Source organism: Rhineura floridana, chromosome 6 (assembly GCF_030035675.1).
Source record: "Rhineura floridana isolate rRhiFlo1 chromosome 6, rRhiFlo1.hap2, whole genome shotgun sequence".
Lineage (NCBI taxonomy): Eukaryota > Metazoa > Chordata > Lepidosauria > Squamata > Rhineuridae > Rhineura > Rhineura floridana.
Window position 1 is genome coordinate 78,497,396 of NC_084485.1, and position 17,204 is coordinate 78,514,599.

Here is a 17,204-nt window from a genome sequence, read left to right on the forward strand (position 1 = left end):
CCCTGCGAATGCTGCACCCTCAACTTAGTAAAAAGAAAATCTTGGGGCTGAGGACACCCCATGTCTAATGTGTAGCTCTGCTCTTAAGCTTAATATTACAGACACAGGAGCCGGTAGTAGAGGCTTCCTCCAGGGGGACCCACACTTTTCTCACTCTCCTGTGCATCTCTTGCTGCATTGGAGTGGAGAGCTGATTTGCAGAGGGCAAAGCTGTTGCACTTTGTATACTTAAAATGTTTTGCCTCCCATGTACTGGGAACATTCCAACCCCACCTCTAGGAGTGAGTGAGTGTCAGTGGGTGGCCGAGTGTGTGTCTGGTCCAGCCTCTTGCCATTCCATGCTGCTGCTTGGTCTGTCCTCTCCCCACCATCTGTTTGATCTTCTGTTCTCTCTGCTTTCTCCTTCCCTGTTTCTAACAAGACAGGCAATGACCCTGAGCTGGCCTTGGGGTGAAAATGCTACCTTTCCCATTTGAGTTTTAATGTAATGGATAAAATGTTGATAAATTGTTTGTATTGGGGGAAGGTGTGGGTGCAACAAGCCAGGCTCTGAAAGGAGCTGATAGTACCGTGTGTTGCTTTGCTGATGTGAGTAGGCCTCCAGGTTGGCCAAGGATGTTGATAACTCTCCTATGCAATGTGCCAGTGCATCATACTCTGCCTTACAGTGCGGGTACAACATTCTGAGCCGCTGAGGGCATGTGGCCCAAGTTTAGGGCTTACACATTCTAGTTTTGATCTAGCTAATCCAATGATCTTTACAAAAGTGGAAAAGTTGTCCTTTTTGCTTTTGCTTTTGCTTGCATTGAAGGAAAGGACTGTTTTGGCCTTCAGTGAAACATCCTTTGCTTCCCCCCTCTTCTCCCAGTTTAGCTGCAATGCTCATGCACAGCTTGTTCGCACCTCAGAGGCTGGCAAGCTCCCTCTTTGTTTTTGGCAGCAGAGATAAAAGAGGCTAAGACCAAGGATTAGCACCTTTTATCAGTCAACAAGCCATAGCACAGGATTAGCTCTTTACTCAAAGAACAGTCACTGTTTATTTTAGTGCCATGTGGCCGGGTTTGTGGTGATGTTTAGATGGAACGGTCAAGGATGTTCCATCATGAGCCCTTATTTGCTGGCACAGCAAATCTTAGGATCTGGCCTTAATACCTAACAGCCACCCTTCCCTTGTCTCTTTTTATTAATATAGGAAAAACCAGTGGAGAGAAGTTCCTTTTTTTAAAAAAGGGCGTTACAATTCTGGTTCCAACTGTGTTCTTTTTATATCTATATTTTTTCAAACAATGAAATATTTTATATAATTTTTTTTAAAACTGTTAAAATGTTTATTTAAAAATAGAAAAGTTTGTATTTAATAATAAAACACAATTGTGTGTAACACTTTTTAAAGCTCTGTGTGAAGTTTTTTTTTAACAGTTGACATGTCGGGTCTACAAGGAATAAATTGGGATAAATATTAAAGAAAACTTTTGACTACCTCTAATATCCTCAGAAAGCCTGTCATCCAGATCCTCAACATGTCCATATTTGTGCATTACTTAGCTGTTCACCATGTTTTCCAAATTCAAATTAGTCCACACCCACTCCTATTTCCATATGTATATGAGGAGCAGCTTCTGTCTTTGCTTTTGGTAGTCCTTTTTGTGTTTTTCTCTCACTTCTAATTTGTTGATTCTGTTATGCCAGTTAAGTACTGACAGGGCATGCCCACAGATATCTGTGCCCATGCATTTCATTTAAAAAAAAATCCTACCCAAGGCAATTGTAAGATTGCTTGTGCAGTTTTCTGGTTTTATAGAAATCTGTTTTGTTATGTGCCTCCAAGTCAACTGCAACCCTATGAATCAGAGACCTCCAAGAGCATCTGTCACGAACCACTCTGTTCAGAGCTTGTAAGTTCAGGTCTGTGGCTTCCTTTATGGAATCCAATATTCACACCTCCTTCATCTTGGTCCAATCCTGCTTTCCGTATGATATGTTCTGCGTACAGATTAAATAAATAGGGTGATAAAATACACCCCTGTCTCACACCCTTTCCGATGGGGAACCAGTCGGTTTCTCCATATTCTGTCCTTACAGTATCTATGTACATATGTGTGGCTAAGCTTCTGATCATGAAGGAGGTGTGAAAACTGGAGGGAGAAATATTAGTTTAAGATATGAAGACAATACCATACTACTTGCAGAAACCAGTAATGATCTGAAAAGAATGTTGTTGAATGTTAAAGAGGAAAGCAGAAAAGCAGGACTACAGCCGAATGTCAAGAAGACTAAAGTAATGACAACAGAAGATTTATGTAACTAAAGTAGACAGTGAGGACATTGAACTTGTCAAGGATTATCAATACCTCGGCACAGTCATTAAGCAAAATGGAGACAATAGTCAAGAAATCAGAAGAAGGCTAGGACTGGGGAGGGGAGCTGTGAGAGAACTAGAAAAGGTCCTCAAATGTAAAGATGTATCACTGAACACTAAAGTCAGGATCATTCAGACCATGGTATTCCCGATCTCTATGTATGGATGTGAAAGTTGGACAGTGAAAAAAGCAGATAAGAGAAAAATAAACCCATTTGGAATGTGGTATTGGCAGAGAGCTTTGCGCCTACCATGGACTGTGAAAAAGACAAATAATTGAGTATTAGAACAAATTAAGCCAGAACTGTCACTAGAAGCTAAAATGGTGAAACTGAGGTTATCATACTTTGGACACATCATGAGAAGACATGATTCACTAGAAAAGACAATAATGCTGGGAAAAACAGAAGGGAGTAGAAAAAGAGGAAGGCCAAACAAGAGATGGATTGATTCCATCAAGGAAGCCACAGACCTGAACTTACAAGCTCTGAACAGGGTGGTTCATGACAGATGCTCTTGGAGGTCGCTGATTCATAGGGTCGCCATAAGTCATAATCAACTTGAAGGCAGATAACAACAAAAGAAAAGAAATGAAAGCAATTGTAAATTCTCAGCACACACTTTTTAGACTGCTGCCCAATATAGCTGGTTTTCTTGGGCAGTTTTGTGGTTTTGTGCAAATCTGAGGGATCAAAAGGGAAAAATCGTTTAGGAGCACCAGATATAGTTATGAGCACAGCTGGAAAACAAATGAAAATATGGAGGAAATAGTGGGTGTGGAAAGGGGAATAGCAGAAAGTGACAATTGATCCACCCACCCAAAAACACTGAAATAATTGGTCTGAGCACCTGAGTGGATTATCCCCATATCAGATAAACCTGAATTTACAGGGGGGAAGTATCGAGACTTGTGTTGTTTAATGGTAACTTTGTGTGAAATATGCAACAGTGCTCCATGTTCTGCTAACTTCCAGGCTGGATTATTGTAATACACTCTACATTGGGCTGCCCTTGAAGACAACTCAGAAACTTCAACTGGTCCAAAATGCAGCAGCCAGATTACTGGTGGGGTTCCTTTTAGAACTCATAAAACCCTTGCTTTAAATCAGCTGCATTGGTTGCCAGTTCATTTCTGGGCCCAGTTCAAGGTGCTCGCGTCTATGTTTAAAGCCCTAGATGACTGAAGTCCCAAATATCTGAAAGACTGCCTCCTTCCCTGCAGACCCTCTTGGGTGTTGAGAGCAACAGAGGGGGCCCTTTTGGTAGTTTTGCCATTCTCAGAAGCTCAGGGGTGGCAGTGGCTCAGGAAAGGGCATTCTCTGTGGCAGTCCTTAAGCTGTGGAACTCCTCACCGAGGTGCATCTGGCAACTTCATTGTACAACTTTCGGCAAATGCTGAAGACACACCGCTTTACCTTGGCTTTTGACACCTGACATGTGTATGTTATAGGAGCTACCTATTTTCTGTGATGTTCGTTTGTTTTTAACTGTTTTAATTATGTGTTTTAAAGTTGTAGCCTGCCCTGGGACCTCTGGGTGAAGGGTGGGTTGTTGGTAAAAATAAAAATAGGCTCTGACATTTTTTAAACAATGAGGTATATAAATTTTGGTAAATAAATAAAAATGTATCTCATATTTTCTTTCTGGGAGCTGATGGGCTTCACTCTCTCTTTCATCCCCCCATGTTGTCATCAAAACAACCCTGTGAGGCAGCTTAGCTGTGCCTGGCCAAGGTCATAACGTGTGAACTTCATGGCTGAGTGAGGAACTGCTCATACAACAAACATACTGCCTGACACTGGTTCTCCGTACTGATGCTCTAGTACACAATATCAAATGAGAAACAGCCTGCTGTTCTTTCAGAGTAGGTTCTGTTCCTCTCTAACCATTTGATACAAATGCTTCCAATGAACTTTTAAAATTATTACACTTACAGCCCACCTTTTGTCCAAGGAGCTCAAGGTGGCATATATGATTCTTCCACCCTCACAACAGTCCTGTGAGATAGGTTAAACTCAGAGACAATGACAAGCCCAAGGTCACCCAGCAAGCTTTGTACCCAAGTGGGGATTTGAACCCTGGTCTCCCAGGTCCTAGTTCAACACTAACCACTATATAAGCTCCAAGCAGCAAGTAGTTTGCTTGCTGAGAGATAACTCTGCTGTGGTCTTTCCCATTCTTTACCAAATCAAGGGCTCAGAAAAATCTGCAACAACATGGAGATATAATAGGGTATATACTAGTCCTAAGCATGTTTACTTGGAAAGAATTTCACTGTGTGCAAATTGGCCACTTTATGGTAAGTATGCTTAGGACAGCAGTCCTAACTTAAAATGATACTAGTGATGTGGGCAGCCTGCTTCCAGACAGAATTTACTGTCAGTTGCAACAATCCAGGGTGGGGCCTTTAGAACAGATTGTGAGCATTGCAACACTGTTTTCTAGAAAATATCAGAAGGAAACTGACGAGGGTGCTAAATGTTACAAAGCAAGAACTGGAGGCACAGTCAGCCTGCAACTAGAGTGAAAAGCAATCTAACTTAAATGAAGTAGTCCGAGCCAATGTAATGCAGACTATAAATTTTTATGGCCAAATTATTTGGGGGACCTTTTCAACTTAAAAATCCAGAAGCACTAAATTGTACTTTCATATTAAAGCAAGAGGCAGGGTAACCTTGCTGTGAAGGAAAAATCTGTTCACAGTTTTGTTTTTTGAAAGACCTCAAGGGAGATGTGCAGAGTCTCCAGAAAAATGTGCTTTCCCTGCAATTGGGTGTGGTAGATAAGAAAATAAATGTGTATTCCCCACTCCCCCATATGATGACTGAACAACAACTGCAAATATATTTTCACTATAAAAAGTTTGGAAAGATTCTTTTGATTCTCTGGTTGAGTATTACTGGGACATATTGGCAGTGTTTAGTGTGAGGGGGTTGTGCAGGAAGAGGGAAACAAGCACCACAAAGAATCAAAAGAGAAAAAACAGACTCTGGTGGTTACAGGTACAAGACTTTTATTTCAGTTCTATGTATTTCAGAGTGAAATGCCCCTTCTGTGGGAGCTTAAAAAGATTGCAAGTTCTTTAAATTCAGAAGCACTTTGCTCTGAAAATCTGAAGTTAAGAACCACCTTTGAACAAATTGTGAGGCATAAGTGTCTTCTCTCCATGCCTCTGCAGAACCTGAGATTATGGATTCAAACAAACCCTGGTCAATAACAAAACAAGCTAACTTCAAACCATGTTTTATGAAGGTGGTTTTTTTAACTAGACATTACAAGTCAAGATTACTTCAGAGTGAAACAAACACTGGCAAATTTATTTTCCCAGCATTGCTGGAGGAGAAGAGATTGGGTATGGGGGGAAATGTGAGCCTCAGATGTTGCTTGGACTCATTTCATCACGTGCAAATCACACTAAACCATGATTTATTTTACAGAGGCATGGTGTGGTTGATTTCTAATAAAGACATTAAGAAGGGTGGCTGCTGTGGTGAGAAGCACTTGAGATGATAGTTGGAATATGAAAGCCTTTTAAATGGATGGGCTACAATGGCTCTAATACATTAGCTACCATTATAATAAGTCATCCATATTTTAATATATTGAGTATAATGTAAATGTCAAAATTAATTAAAAAAACCTATTTGCATGACCAAGAAATGGAACCCAACCTGGGATTATGCAGATAGTTTTGGACTCAGTTCTCAATGGCTCCTATTGAGTTCTATGGGGCAAAATTTGTGGGTAGGCCTGACTCCAACTCTGACTCCTGTTCCACTGACATATACTTTTGAGAAAAGTTACTGTGTCCCTGCAATATATGGCTCGCCCCTTATTCCCAATAAATAACAAGCAGAACATTTTTTATTTTGCTAATAAATAACAAGTGGAACCTACAACAAATGTTGCAGTATAGGCTTACTCTCTAACAGGAGTGCTCCTGCTCAGCTGGCCATGCCCTTTGCCATTCTTCCACTCCCCTCCAGTTTTCTGTTTTCTTTTCCAGCTGACATTCAACATTCCATGGCTACTGAAAATAATCAGTTCTCATTGGACTGTTTGGGATTTTGCCCCCTTAAGTATTGTTTTTTTAAAAAAGTATTTCTGTGAATCTCAGGTTTCCCCTGAGCATGCAGATATCTCCCTCTTGTTTCTCAGTGCCCTTACTTTGGTTAAAAACAACTGTTGGCACTCACCATCTGGGCTCACTATTAGAAGGAGAGATGTGATTAATGTGATGGTATTGAGATTGTTGGTGTGGTGGATATGCAGTTTTTAATTTCTTATGTATGTAAAAAGTAGGATGTTTAGAACCTAATCTAATAAACAGAAGAGCACTGAGACATTATCCCTTGCCCCACACTTGTGCATTAGCAGTTGAATAACATCATTATTAAATATTAGAGCAGGTCCCAAGCATAATACAGATGTGCCTTGAAGATTACTTAAGAAAGTCTCTTGCTGCCTGTGGGCATGGCTAAGTTAGGGGAATATAATGCAGAAAGTGGTTATTGGACTTTTTAAAACAAGTGGATCAGATTTCTCCAGATGAATTCCTGGAACTCAGAGGAGCTGATGATCTATAGGAAATTATAATGGCTGCACACACCCTCATTCCCTGGAGCACAGCACCTTGTGCATCTGGCAGCAACAGTGAGATGTGGAGATAGATAAGACTCAGTTCAGACTTGGCACATTTTGGGAGTTCTTTAGGTTTGTCCTTGTAAGCTATAAGGAGAACCTCTAGAGCAAATTCTGCCTGATAGGAAATTAAAGGTAATGAAATGTTCATTCCTTCATAAACTACAACAATTAAGGAATTAAATTATATCTTCCAACAGCCTTTATAAAGACACAGTAGACAGGCCTCTTTCTCTGAGGCATATACCTCTTTAGAACAGTTCCCTCTGTAATAAATGTGGCAGTGTTGATTTGATAATTTTAGGCTGTGGGCACACTAGTCGCTTCAAAAGCACGAGAATAGTTTTTCTGGCTGCATTTTGAAGCGACTCTGCCCTTGGCTGGCTACACCTGCCTTCCCCACTGCTGACTTCAGGTCTTTCAGGACCGCCCATAGCAAAGCATGTGGCCAATCACTGTCTTTGCCTAAGCCTGCAGCAAAGTGTTTCCATTGGCCACACCTGGAAGGCAAACAGATCCAACTACCAATAGGGTTGCCGGATGTCCAGTTTTTGCCCAGAGACTCTGGATTTTTAGGGTCCTCTCCTCTCCAGGTGTCCAGGTGAGTCAGCTTAAATCTCTGAACTCTCAAGCTTTCATTTAAAAAATTATTAAGTTTCTAGATGGTCTGGTTCACGAGATATACACCAAAACATCAGCTCCACCCTGCAACTTCTGTGAAATTATCTCTTAGCTGGCTGCTCTAAACCCTCCCTTTCAGGTTTGTAGCCAATAAGTGAAGTCAGGGTTGTGATTGACAAGGGATTTCTGGGCCTCCAGGCAGTACCTAGACTCCATTGCAAAGATAGAAAACTATTGTTTTTTCCCCTTTTTATCTGAAAATATCATAAATTGAGTAAGTATATAGCTTTCAGCAATACCAAAAGTCTTTTTTTCTCTTGTGTTCAGGAGTCAAATAAGTTTACATTTTCCTGGGCTGTTGAAGATGGCAGTGTTTTGAAAACCTTCCCAATATGAAGCTTTAATCCAATACTTGCTTTTCTGGGAGTAAAGTTGAAATGCTAATCCCACATACCTGAAGTAAACCCCACTGAATTCAATAGGACCTACTTTTGAGTAGACATGGTTAGGATTGTGCTGTAGATTAATGGGACTTTTGAGTGAACACAGCAAAGGAATGTGTTTGTGTTGTGAATCTTTCTCTTCCCCTGCAATCCTATTTTTTAAAGCAATTAGGCAGGGCTTACATAGATATCACTACTTTTATTATGTAGGAAACTAATACTGATCTATTTTTTTTAATTCTGCAAGTTCTGCAATGACCAACTCATTTTGACAATAAACTATTATAGGGGTCTATGTATTTTTACATCTCCAGTGTGTGTATATATGGAGTCTTCCCAAAAACCCTGTGAGATAGGTTTGTTGATTGGAAACCAAGGCAGCTCACAACAAGAAATAAATCCCTTTAAAATCCAGTAACCATAAAAAGCACAAACATACATTGGATAATGGAACGGACTAAGGAATTTCAGAAGAAAATTGCCCTGTGCTTTATAGATTACAGCAAAGCCTTTGACTGTGTAGATCATAAAAAAACTATGGAATGCTTTAAAATAAATGGGGGTGCCACAGCATCTGATTGTCCTGATGCACAACCTATACTCTGCACAAGAGGCTAATGTAAGGACAGAATATGGGGAAACTGATTGATTCCCAATCGGAAAGGGTGTGAGATGGGTGTATTTTGTCACTCTATTTGTTTAATCTGTACGCAGAACATATCATATGGAAAGCGGAATACCATACTACTAGCAGAAACCAGTAATGATTTGAAACGAATGCTAATGAAAGTTAAAGGGGAAAGCACAAAAGCAGGACTACAGCTGAACGTCAAACAGACTAAAGTAATGACAACAGAAGATTTATGTAACTTTAAAGTTGACAATGAGGACATTGAACTTGTCAAGGATTATCAATACCTTGGCACAGCCATTAACCATAATGGAGACAATAGTCAAGAAATCAGAAGAAGGCGAGGGCTGGGGAGGGCAGCTATGAGAGACCTAGAAAAGGTCTTCAAATGCAAAGATGTATCACTGAACACCAAAGTCAGGATAATTCAGGCCATGGTATTCCTGATCTCTATGTATGGATGTGAAAGTTGGACACTGAAAAAAGCAGATAAGAGAAAAATAAACTCATTTGAAATGTGTTGGAGGAGAGCTCTGCGGATACCATGGACTGCTAAAAAGACAAATAATTGGGTGTTAGAACAAATTAAACCAGAACTGTCACTAGAAGCTAAAATGATGAAACCAAGGTTATCCTACTTTGGACACATCATGAGATGACAATAATGCTGTGAAAAACAGACGGGATTAGAAAAAGAGGAAGGCCAAACAAAAGATGGATTGATTCCATAAAGGAAGCCACAGACCTGAACTTACAAGATCTGAACAGGATGGTTTATGACAGATGCTCTTGGAGGTTACTGATTCATAGGGTCGCCATAAGTTGTAATCGATTTGAAGGCACATAACAACAAACCATAAAAAGTATCAACAGTTGCAAAAAAGCTCAAAGTGGCATGATTCTTATCACTTGAGGCTGCAGTTCTGTGCACACTTCCCTGTTTGAGTAAGCCCGATTGAATACATTGGGACTTGCATCTGAGTAAACAATCATAGGATTGCACTACAAATATCTTTACAGGTTGTGTAAATAATAAACAACTTTGACAGTCATGCTTATATAAATATTTCTTCATACCAGGTCCCTATAAGTATTTGATTTCACACTATGCTTGTACATTATTACTTCCTCTACATTTTAAGTATGCCCCTCCTTGGGGTTGTCATGGTTCCCCTCTGTTGTTTTCATCTTGAGGACCAGATTAGGCTGGGAGATGGTGAGTAGCCCATGGTCATCCAGTAAACATTATAGCTCATTTCCATTTTAAAATATTCATTACAACAATTAACATGCAGGCAAAGTTTATTGATGTTGAGCCCCAGCTCTCCCAGGGGGATCAGGGTGGGGAGCCGGCCGAGTCCTAGCTTCCTCAGATAGGGCAGGGGGAGGAATCAGAGGTAGATGAGACTTTCGAGGACAATGAGGGAGGGGGAGTAGCTGACAGCCTGCCATTCCCACAGACAGTTCTCCCACCGAAGCAGACTTCTCGCCACCTACAGACGCCCCAACAGAGCCGTTGGGGAATGACTCCACCCCCCCAGGATTCCCCACCTGGCACTTCAAATGCTTTCCCGCCTCCTGAGGCTTCTATCGAGCCTGTACTGTCAGATGAGCCGGCGGAGGCTCGCCCCCGTTTGCCCCACAAGAGACGTCACAAGAAGGTGGGACTTCGAAGGAGGCAGAGATTGTGGGCGAAGACCTTCCCTACTCAAGGCGGTGCCCCCCTGACCCAGTTGCTGAGTCAACTTTCTTCACACGCTGCAGAGTAAGCCTAGGTAGCTTAGTTAGGGAATGTAGTGAGTTAGCACAGCTAAGTCTATGAAACACATTGCCTTTGATGTTACTCTAATAAAACAGGAATTAATTCCAGCCTCGCCTCCGTTTTGTGACTCTCACTCTGGGCAGGACAATTAAGTAGATCCACACAATACATTTAAAGCACATCCACCTCACATTTAAAGTGTATGACTTCCCCTAAAGAATCCTGGGAAGTGTAATTTCCCTCTCAGTTACAGTTCCCACCACCCTTAACCAACTACAACTCCCATGATTTTGTGGTGAGATTCATGTGCTTCAAATGAAGTCCTATGTCCAGGGTCAGTTTCTGAGAATAGCACTGGATGATTATCTCTCAGCTGAGCCACAGAGTGCCATCCGTTCCCCAATAACATCTACATGAAACCTTTGGGAGCGGTCATTAGTAGATTTGGGGTGAGGAGTCATCATTACACTGATGATACCCAGCACTGTTGCTCTGTAACATCTGGATAAGGAGAGGCTGTGAAAGCTTTGGACTAGATGAGGCTAACAAAGTGACTCTTGAATCCTGGCACAACAGAGGAACAGTGGGTGAGTTGTTCCTGTGTCTGGATAATTGGGGTGGAGACACATTCACACTGCTTCACACAGAATTCAGAACTGATTGGCCATCAACCCCATTGCCACTCCAGGTGTGTCCAATGAAAATGCTTTGCTGTAGGCTCAGGCAGACACAGTGATTGGCCCAATGCTTTGCTGTAGCTGGTTATTATTGTTTATTTAATTAATCCGTAGTGGGGAAGGCACTAGGCAGATGTGTCTAGACTCCAGTCATGGACAAAGTTGTTTCCAAATGCAACCAGACAAAATGGTCAGGCTGCTTTTGAAGCAACTAGGGTGTTTGCAGCCACTCTGGAGGTGCTCCTTGATCTATCTCTGCCACTAGAGATCCAGGTGACCTCAGTGGCTAAGGGTGCCTTTTACCAGCTTTGGCTGAAAGACCAAGAATTCAGCTAAAGGTGCCCTAATTTTCATATTCTGCTTCTATTTCACAATAGTATCTCTTTTCAAAATATTGACTGTTATTTTTATAGTATATTATTGTACTGATTCTATTGCTTTTATTGTACACTGTCTTGAGAATCATGCACTAATGGATGGCCGGTATGTTTCTGAAATAAACAATAACTGGATGTTTCTATAAGGTGATCCCCTTGGTTGGACAACACAGAAAGCCATGCAGACACCTGACAAGAAAGTTTGAAACATGATAGCCAGGCCTGCAGGTTTTTGCTGATCCCTGCTCTTCATGACAGCAGTCCCATGATAATGATCATAGCAGATTTCGAGCTGCTATGACAAGAGTTTCCAGGAACATAGCTCTGTGGCTTCCTTTAGAGACTCTCTGTGGCTTTACACTTAGTTATTAGTTATTTGCTGTATAAAGGAAATCAATATAAAGTACCCTCTTAAAATGCTAATAGCTGAGGTGTGAGGCTTGGTTTGTGGTTGGAAGAAAAATATCCAATAGCTCTGCAGCACTCTGTTTGGAAACATCCCTGCATTTGTTTCCATACATGAATGGATTCAACCTCACAGTTCATGTTGAGTGAAATCCCCCTACATTGCAACATCTGAATTCATGCTATGTCATTCTCCCTTTTTTCTTTCCCTTGCTGTTTAATTCTCAAACAGGTTTCTTTTACAGTTTCATTGGAAGCGTAGATAAAGAAATACTTTGCATTCCCCCAAAGGCCACTGTTATCTGGCACAGACACTACTAGTTGAAGATATGTCTGGATGATGAGCTGAAGGTGGCAAATCCTTCCCCCTCCCCTGGCTGTAGAGGGTGTCAGCAAGGTATGTCAAAACCTGATTTATTCTCTGTGAGAATACAAAGCTATGGCTTTTGTGCCTCCCCCAGCAGGATCTGTTGGAACGTTAATGCTGTGAATCTTATGCTCAGCCTGTATATTTGTGGAAATACAGTGCCTTGCAAAAGTAATCAGACCTCTGACCAATGCTCTCATATTATTGAATTACAAATGGTACATTGTAATTTCTTTCTGTATGATATTCTATTATGAAACACTGAAACTCAGAATCAGTTATTGTAAGGTGACATTGGTTTTATGTTGGGAAATGTTTGTAAGAAACATAACCAACTGAAACATATTGCTTGCATAAGTATTCAACCCCCACACATTAATATTTGGTAGAGCCACCTTTCGCTGCAATAACAGCTTTAAGCCTTTTGGGGTAGGTATGTACCAGCTTTGCACACAGTGTTCGAGGGATTTTGGACCATTCTTCTTGGTAGGTTGCTTGGACATCACTTATGGACTGCAATTTTCAAAGAGCGCCACAATTTTCAAAGAGTGCCATCCCTCAATGGGATTGAGATCAGGACTTTTATTGGGCCACTGTAGGACATTCACCTTTTTGTTCTTGAGCCTCTCCAGTGTTGCTTTGGCCTTGTGCTTGGGATCATTGTCCTGCTGAAAAGTGAATTTTATCCCAAGCTTCTGTTTTTTAGTGGACTGAAGCATGTTCTCTTGCAGTATTTCCCTGTATTTTGCTCTGTCCATTCTTCCTTCCATTTTAACAAGACGCCCAGTCCCTGCTGATGAGAAGCATCCCCACATCATGATGCTGCCAGCACCATACTTCACTGTAGGGATGGTGTGTTTTGGGGCATGGGCTGTGTTAGGTTTGCACCACACATAACACTTTGAGTTTTGGTCAAAAAGCTCTTATCTTGGTCTCATCTGACCACAAAACCTTTTCCCACATCACAGTTGGGGCATTCTCATGCCTTCTGGCAAATTCCAGACGTGCTTTCATATGGTACTTTTTGAATAATGGCTTCTTTCTTGCCACCCTCCCATACAGGCTAGTTTTATACAGAGCTCTTGATATGGTTGACTGGTGCACCATTACTCCACTCCCAGCCACTGAACTCTGTAGCTCCTTCAAAGTGATGGTTGGCCTCTCTGTGGCTTCTCTCACAAGTCTCCTTCTTGTTTGAGCACTGAGTTTTGAGGGTTGGCCTTTACTTGGCAGTGCCTGGATGATGTGATGCAGCTTCTACTTCCTGATTATTGATCCAGCTATGCTCCCTGGGATATCCAAACACTTGGATATTATTTTGTATCCTTTTCCTAATCTATGCATTTGTATAACATTACACCCAGAATGTTAACTGGAACACAGCGCAGGGAGCATATTACCCCTGTGCTTTATCAACTTCACTGGCTCCCAATTTGTTTCCAGGCCCAATTCAAAGTGCTGTTTTTGACTTTTAAAGCCCTAAACGGCCTTGGACCAGTGTACCCGAGGGACCGCTTGCGCCCATATGTTCCTGCCCTGGATTTAAGATCATCTGCCTCTTGTCTCCTCAGCGTGCCTGGAGTGAAAGATGTTAGACCGACAGGCACGCGCAAGAGAGCCTTTTCAGTTGTGGCTCCTAGGCTTTAGAATTCCTTGCCTCAAGAAGCCCGTTTGGTTCCCTCCCTGATGGTTTCCCGGAAACTTTTAAAAATGATTTTGTTCCGGAGAGCCTTTGAGAGGGTCTGACGGGTGAGCCTGATACCATCCCTGTGTTCTCTATTTTTAATTTTTATTTTGTTGTTTTTTTATTATCTTTTCCCCATTTATGTAAGCATATATATTCATGTGTGCATGTCTGTTTGTATGTATATATGCATATTCTATTTTATGTATTTTAATAATTGTATTGTATGTATTTTAATAATTGTATTTTATGTATTTTAATTTACTGTTTTGTCCTGTGTTTTTATTCTGTACAATTTTATTATGTATGTATGTGATTTTATTGTAAGCCGCCCTGAGTGCCCCATTGTGAGGTAGAAGGGCGGGACAGAAATATTTTAAATAAATAAATAAATATTATCTCTCACTTCTGCAGAATGCTCTTTGGTCTTCATTTTCCTTCAGATCAACAGCCTGACCAATGATCCTTCAACAGTGGGGGTTTTATCCTGACAATATGACAGCAACTTTAATGGTCCACAGGTGGAGACTGATGGTAAGGTAATTGGGTCCTTGATAGGGCAATTTCTTTCATCTGTGAAAACTGGGAGTTTCCACAGCACAGGGGTTGAATACTTATGTAAACAACATGTTTCAGTTTTTTATGTTTCTTACAAACATTTCCCAACATAAAACCAATGTCACCTTACAATAATTGATTTTGAGTTTCAGTGTTTCAAAATAATAATACAGAATGAAATTACAATGTACCATTTGTAATTCAGTAATGTGAGAGCATTGGTCAGGAGTCTGATTACTTTTGCAAGGCACTGTAAATCTAGTTATCACAAAAAGTGCAATCCATCACCAGTGACCCTAATTTTAAGGAAACCAAATTCATGGTATATGCTAGGACCCTTGATCTCTTACCACTCAAAGTTCGGGGTGCTCATAACATACTTGTCTCAAGTCAGGTTGATCTTGAAAGGGAATGGGAAGGTTTTTATGAGTGATCCTTCCTAGAGACAGAGAGATGTACAGAAAATCTGCACAATTACATCACTTTATGATGAACGTAAGGTCAACCCTGCTTCACTGAAACAAATACAAACACAAATGTGAGCAGGATCAGAAGCACAAATGCTGCCTGGACCTGCATGAGACCATATGCAGAGGCTTCTATCCAGTGGATAAAATCTGAAAAGGGTGCCATCCTACTCACCTTCACTAGGGCCAATTTTTAAAAGCCATAAAGAAGTGAGGAAGCTGTCCAGGATCTCATTCCCCAGATAACGAAGATGGGAAGTTGAGAAAGCAGTCTCCACCCCAACCAAAACCAAATATATATGTGCAAAGTGGAGGACAATTGGAAGATCAGCCAGCCATAGCTACCACTATATAGTGGAGGGCACTGAAGAGTGGGACCATGGCAAGGAGGCGCAGATGACTGCTACATTGCTAAGTCTGTGACTGATGGTTCTCTAGTTCCTGGATGTCTTGTTAGGGGGCCAGGAGGCTTCTGGGAGCATCTGTAGCTTTTAATGGACCAACACAACTGCCTGCATTAAAAAAAAAACGCCAGCATATTAATCATTACATTCTAGGCACATGATAGAAATTGTACAGAGAGGTGCAACATTGCCATCTTAAGGTCAGTGATGTAACGTGCAAGGAGACACTGATTTTTGTATATTTGGATCTGTGGCTGTTGCTGTTTGCCTTTGACTATATTATTATTATTATTATTATTTACTTATTTATTTATTAAATTTCTATACCACCCCATAGCCGAAGCTCTCTGGGCGGTTTACAACATAAAAACAAATGCAATATATAATATACAATTCATATTCAGTACAATTAAAAGGAAAATACATCACGTTTTAAATAAACATAACTAAACAATAAATCTCAACAATGTACATAATATAACAAAATAAATAAACTGAACATAACAGTTATAAAACTATGTAAAACTATTCTCCAATGTCCCATTCTGCTTCTCCCCACCTAACCCCATCTTCTACCAATAGCACTATAAACATTTCTTTCATTGTCTTCTTTCTCCAAGACAACCCCAAGACGACTCCAAGTGTGACGCTAAGTGCGCACTTCACATTGCACTTAGTACAACGCTGAGGCGCTGCCTCAGGCAGCTCTTCCCCTTCATATACCTGGAGCAGAAGACAAAAAATGGAGGCAGAGCAGGCAAGTGGCAACAGCTGCAGCAGCACCCAGAGTCCTTCCAAACACACACTCACACACCCAGCTTCAGGCAGCTCTTCCCCTTCATATCTTTTGTCTTGTTTCTCTTTCTCCTCTCAGGCTCATCTGCTTCCCTGGCACTTTCATCACCATACCTCCTGCCATCAAGGCTGACCCAAGATATTTTGGTGCCTTAGGTTGCAATGCTTACTGTAGAGAAAACCTCCTTGAATGCACATTGGGACTTGTTTCTGAATAAACGTATATAGTGTTGTGCTGTATAAAGGGCAAGCCTCCTTCTATTTAACATGGGGCATAATCTACTAAGAAGTTCTTCTGTACAATCTTCATTGAAATGAATGGGATTTGTGTAAGAGCATTATCACGCTCACAGAAAACTTCCCAATGGGTCTTGTCTGGATAGCCAGCCAGATGGGCGACTAAGAAATTCAATAAATAAATAAATTGTCCTATGGATCAGCTCTCTCTGTCTTCCATCTTGTTACCCTAAATAATTCCCATGATCAGCCACGTGAAGTAGTCATCCCACCTTGCTTCATGGTAGGGCTGCCTTTGTTTCTAGAGAAGCGGGAAACCTTTGGCCTGCTAGGTGTGGTAGGACTCCAACTCCCATCAGCCTCAGCCACCATGGGAAATGGTCAGGGTTGATGGGAATTGTAGTTCAATAACATCTGGGGCCACAGGTTCCCAACCCAAGTGCTACAAAGTCTCCCTATATGTCAAGCCATTCCCCTTCACCTTAGGGTTCTCTGGACTTCATAAAGGCCTTTTCCTGAATCCATACAGCCTCTCCTTCTCCCTTCCTCTTTATTGCCCTCTGTCTCCCATGCCCTATACCAGCAGGATATGCCATGAATATTTTCCTAAGCGACCCAAGTGTTCCAAGGTATGTAATGAATTCTGGGGATCTTTGGAGGTGAACTGGGTTACTGGGTAGGACTTTTATCCGAACTCCTGGCTGGCAGTGATAGGGCTTGATGTGGCCTACTTCTCTTGTCATTATGGGCAGAAGGGGGGATGGGCAGGAAAAAAA